The 6,117-nt window shown below is 35.1% G+C and overlaps 1 non-coding gene across 1 annotated transcript; it reads right to left on the minus strand.

Moving 5' to 3' along the window:
- Positions 1-4,931: 4,931 nt before the first annotated feature.
- LOC148849411 (small nucleolar RNA R71) lies at positions 4,932-5,038 on the minus strand. Its single transcript, XR_016101517.1, has one exon. It is a non-coding gene; the product is annotated as a small nucleolar RNA R71 (small nucleolar RNA).
- Between the last annotated feature and the right edge of the window lie 1,079 nt (positions 5,039-6,117).

The following is a 6,117-nucleotide window of genomic DNA, read 5'->3' on the forward strand; positions in this document are numbered from 1 at the left end:
TTTTCGTTTCTTCCAAGATACGATATCAAAAAATGGTTGATTGATGGAAATTTATTTGGGCTGTTATTGTTGGATTTTAATCTCATTAGAGATTAAATTCAATAGGGTTTGATTGGTCAATTACACCAAAAAATACATTTGCACATGTTTTGAAAAATAGTTTTTTTTCTTACTAAAATCATATTTTAATTTGTCCCACATTGGAAAATTATAATAATTATTTTAGGCTTTTTAACAGTCATTAATTGTTAGTTACTTTTTTTAATAAGAAACATTTTTCTGAACTAGTACCTTCCTCTGTTTCATGATTCTCCAAAATTTATTTAAAGAGCATGAATCAAGCATTTGCACATATACAATTTTGAAAATCACTTTGTCTCTCTCTCTGTCCGATCTATTACTGTCTTACGGAAAGTTTTTTCGGAGATTCTTCAACTTTGTTAGTTGCAGATTCTCGCCTAAGGTTGTGCTGTACCTAGGAATGGATTTACTTGTAATCCAACAGCAAATTCAGTAGAACTGAGCGGGGGCAAATAACGTAATAAAGACAGTATCTTCAGACATGCCTCAGAGCTTCTCCTTCAAGTTTTAGTGACATCATTTCCCAACACTTATTATTATGAAATTATTCACTATTTCTTTTCTTAGCCCCCACTAGCCTGTAGTGTTATTGGGGTTGGGTGTGGGTAGGGGTGAGCAAGAAAAACCAAAAAACTAAATTGAATAAAAAATTTGGTTAATTGAATCTGTCGGTTTGGTATTTTTAAAAAGTTGAAGGTATCAGTTCGATTTTGATTAATGAGTTTTTATTATATATTTATAATATATAATATAAATTAAAAAAAATAAAAAAACAATGAGTCAAATCGACGGTTAATCGAATTAGTCAACTGGTTAATCGATCGACTTTGGTTCAGTTTTGATTACTAATTTTTCAGAAACCAGTCATACCAGTTCGGTTTCAATATTAGGCCCAACCAAACCATGAGCACCCCTAGGTCTGAATAAGTGTATTTACCTGGAAAAATAGGCTCCTGATGCTTAGTTTGGAAGGTACAAATGTGTACCTTCCAAATAATACAAAAACAAATATTTACAGTACAAATACATATAAAATAATACAAAATAGAAGGTTTTGCACTCTACATATTTGTATTTGTACTCCTTCCAAACTAAGCCTTAAAAACAAATAAGGCCTAAAAATAGAAAATGATAAAAGAGAAAAGGTGCAAGGCACAAATTGAGGACATTGTCAAGGGCGTTTAGCTCCAACCAAATAGAGCTATGCAGCGCTAGATACTTCAAGCAAATTATTTCAATGTCTTATGCTATGTTTGGTTGCAATGTAAATAAATTTGCACTAATTCAAAACTATAACAATGCAAATGTTTTGGGTGTAAATTTAGATTTATTTTTGTTTCAAATTTTACCTTACTTTGTTTGGTTGCAATACAAATGAAGTAAGACCTAAAGCAGAATAAAGTAAAATCTAAAACAAGATTAAACCATATTTGGCATTTTTTTTTTCATTTGCACAATTGCACTCCCATACATTTGTACTACTACAAATAAAATTGCATTGCAACCAAACACACCCTTATAAGTACATTTGCAAGGAATTCGTCATTACATTATCCTTCTAAGATTTTCAAAGCTATTTTCCATGACCGTACAAATGAACAACATTTTCAACCACATAACTGAAAATGTCTCTAGGGGATAGTGGGGTTCAATCCTTTGGGCAGCTTGCTTAAGATTAACACGAATGAAACAAGTTGAAAGCAGTTTCATCCAAATTAATTGCAAAGAGAAGTTTGGACTTAGAACTAGAAAACCAAAAATTGCTCTTTCTCAACCTACTTGTATCAAATGGTTATAGGAAGGGGAAAACAAAGAGAAAGTTAACTATTGAATTAAGTTAGGGGTGAAATGGATCAGATCATGACCCAATCCAAGACCGATCCTATTTGGTCAAATTCAGATCACCCCTGTTTGGATCTTTGAATTGGACCAAATCAGATAATAGAATCTAATCAGGAATCGAATCAAATTCGGATCACCCCTTATCCGATCCTAGGGGTGTCAATGGACCGGTTTTGGGTTGGACTTCGTCCAAATCAAAATCCATTTGGATGGATTGGACGGAGCAATAAGATATATTGAATTTGGACAGATTGGACAGACCAATATGACATATTGGATTGGACCTAGTCCGTCCATAATGAATTTATATTGGATTGAGCTAATATCTGGTCCATTGATAGAACATAAGAACATAGGTGTCAATGGACCAAGTTTGAGTTGAAACCAATCTAAATTAACAAGAATTTGAACAGATTGGACAATCTCTGGACCAGTCCAAAATATTCATTGAACTGGATTAGATTAGACCAAATCCAGTCCAATTGACACTCCTATCCTATCCGATATATGTTATATATTTATAAATATGAATATATATAATACATAAATATATATGTTATTTATTTATTTATAAATATATTTGTAGATGTGAATTTTTTAAGCCAAATAAATTTGCTTAATTTACATGACAACCTCTAAATAATATGGGCCTCCATGGGCCTAAGGCCCAAGTCTACATAAATATGTCTTGGTGGCCTAAGGATTCAAGTGTATTAAGTCCAATTTGGCCCATCTCCTATTGTAATAGGGTGGTCCCATTGGCAAGACCACTAACTCCTACATAAAGGTGCATGTATAGGAGTTAATGTTAACCCAACACCCCACTCACATGGGATTGGTTAGTTAAGCAGGCTGAGGTGGCAACCTTAACCATTGGCTATAAATAGCCTTGCCTAGGAAGAAATGGCCATTTTTTCTTCATTTTGAGAGAATCACACTATAAGAAGCTCTCAAACACTAACACTGAAGATTGCAAGCAATCACAAGCTCCTGCAACCTCTAGCAACTGCAAGATTAAGAAATAATAGAAAAGGGAAAAGGTTCTTCATTCTCTACAACACTTGGACTCAAGCTCTCCAAAGAATATCAAACTGACGAAAGCATGAAAACGTATATCTAAAGTGTACTCAACATATGACATTTGTAAAATAAAGAGCTTAAAATTAATATTTTTTCATAATAATCTTATAAGTGTCAATTTTATTATTTGTGCAATTTTTATGCTGAAATAATTAATAACTGAGTGGAAGAAAGCCCAAACATAGGTCCAAGAAACCCAAACCCAAGTTCAATGATCCAAGTATGAGTGCTGATTCGTTTCCCGTTTTACTCTGAATAGGGTCTGGTATTTTGGGCATATATTTCTTTACAAATGTCGAAATTCAATGATTCTTAAGGATATGGATAGGTAAGAGATAGGGCTATAATTCATCTATTGATAACTTTTTCTAAATCAATCTCTATCCAAGTGAAAATTGGGGAATAAGAAGCGGATCCGGGCTATGCAGATTGAGGAGCCTAGCATCATAATAAAAAGGAAAAATCTGACAAAAAAGGGATGACTTGCAGAGGTTATTTTGGCATTATTTTCTCATTCTTTCATAGAGGAGAAGAGGGGAGAATGACGTCCAAGCGTGGCTAAAGCTTCGACAAGGCTAGGGAGGATCTTGATCGATGAGTTTTACTTGTTATTTTACTTTGATTCATTCAGAGATTTAAATGTTTAATTTTGTTCTTAAGAGATTTCTTTTATTATTTTGATAAACCCTAAACTTATATTCTTCAATTTCAATATAAGATTAGTCATGCTCTTTTTATGTGCAATTTGTTAGAAAATAATTGATTGGATAGATTTATTTTATGAGTTGATCATTGACTGCAATACTGTTAATTTGATATATTGTCGTTCTTGAGTAGCTTGTAAGAATAGATCATTTTGTTCTTCATCGAAAATTAATACTCTTAGAACAAATACTTTTGTTCTTGTCGTTGGTTTCAAAGTTATACTTTCCGATTGTTTTTTTGGGATGTGAAATTTGCAATTGAGTAATAAATAGGAACCAAAGTCGAGACCAGTTAAGCAAATTGATCAAGTGGATCTCGAAGCCTTGTTCATCACAATACTACTTTTCATCATTTAATCATCGTTACTTTTATTAAAATATTTTTGCTCGTCTTTTTATTTTTAGAAAATCATTTTCTCTAGGTTATTCACTCTTAGAGGTACTTCCTTTTGTTGGTTTAATCAGCTTCTCTGTGGATTCGACACCTAAAGCTACACTTCAACGACCGCTTAGCCATGGGTAATAATTTTGGGTGAGACACAAAATTTGGTGTTGTTGTCGGGGAAGCCAAACCGACCACTGAGTTTGAACATTCTTTACTTTTCTTTTATTTCCTTTGTTCGTTTCGTTTTTTTTAGTTGCATTTTATTTTCTTGATCTTATTTTCCTTTTCTTCTTTTTGTAAGATAAAAAAACAAAAAACAAAAAAAAAAAAAGAAATAGGAGCCTAGGGTGTATGAATAGACCAAGGGACAAAAGTGGGAGATTCGCTAGACAGATACGAATAGACCCACAACCACTCCCTGAAGAAGAAGTAGCATTTAGTTCGTCCTCTGATTCTGAAATCATGAGTCAACACGAGGACCCTATTAGGTCTTTAAAAGACTACATGCACCCCACTAGACAGCCACACCATCATGCATCATGTTCCCTCCGAATACACCACAATTTGAGTTCAAACCTGGAATGATCCAACTCTTGCCTAATTTCCATGGTTTAGACAGTGAGAATCCATATGTGCACATTAGGGAATTTGAAGAGATAGTGGTCACCTTTCATAACCGAGCTGATATTGCAAACATTGTTAGGCTGAAAGTTTTCCCTTTTTCCCTAAAAGATAGAGCTAAGAGTTGGCTATACTCTTTGAGACCGAGATCCATAGGTACATGGGCGGAGATGACCCAAACTTTCTTTAACAAGTACTTCCTGCACCATAAGACCAACAACCTTAAGAGACAGATCTCAACATTTTCTCAAAATGATAGTGAAACCCCATACCAAGCCTGGGAGAGATTCAAAGAGCTACAGAACCTATGTTTGCACCATGGGTATGAAATTTGGAGGCTAGTTAGTTATTTTTATGAGGGTTTAACCAGTAGGGAGCGCCAATTCATAGAGATGATGTGTAATGGGGAGTTTTTGCAAAAGAATCCTAAAGAAGCCATGGATTACTTGAATGAGTTAGCTGAGAAAGCCCACACGTGGACTGGACCTAGTGCTACTGATAGTACTAATAGATCGTCCAACTAGGATTTACCATCTTAAGGAGGAAAACAACCTCAAAGCCCAATTAGAAGCTGTAATCAGGGAACTTGAAGCCTTAAAGATGAGAAATAATAAAGTCATCCACACGGTTGCCAGGGTAGAAACTCAAACTTCATGTTTTGTCGAGGGGGATTGGATCACTTAGCTTAGGATTGCCCAACCTATGGTGAGGTGAGAGAGGTTTATGAGGAACAATGTAACGACTTAGGAATGTATAGGAAACCTTTCTACCCTGTTCAGAGACCTATAACCCTAGCTGGAGGAACCATCCCAATTTTAGTTGGAAGGATTAGAACCAACCCACATCATCCAACAACAATTGGAGTGTAGAGGCGCAACCATCCAGATTTCATCCTACACCCCAATACAATGCTCGACCGAATAGGAATCCTTTAAAAGAAACAATTCAAGCATTTATGGAGGCACAAAATAAGACTAACCAAAAGTTTGAATCTATTTTTGTGCAAATGGTTGAAGAGAATAAGGATATCAAGAGTCAGATAACTAAGCTTACCAATGCTTTTACTATACAAGAGAGAGGCAAAATTTCATCTCATCCTCAGACCAATCTGAAGGGGTTACATATGGTACAGGAATCCACCTCTGATTCGGAGAACATTAAGCGGGTTCATGCCATCACTACTCGTAGTGGTAAGGTTTTAGATGGGCCTTTGCCAAGCCCAGCTCGCACAAATGTCACCACTATAAGGAGAACTGAAGATGCCCCCTCAAAAGTGCTAGAAAAGGAGGCTACGATCCAAGTGCCCTTTCCCCAAGCTCTCAGATTTGGAGGAAATTTTTTAGACAACCAAGGTGAAATTTTAGAACATTTGAAAGAATTTAAGATTAATCTACATTTGTTGCA

Source organism: Nelumbo lutea, chromosome 6, assembly GCF_056320005.1.
Source record: "Nelumbo lutea isolate HS-2025 chromosome 6, American lotus-T2T, whole genome shotgun sequence".
In the NCBI taxonomy this organism is placed as follows: domain Eukaryota; kingdom Viridiplantae; phylum Streptophyta; class Magnoliopsida; order Proteales; family Nelumbonaceae; genus Nelumbo; species Nelumbo lutea.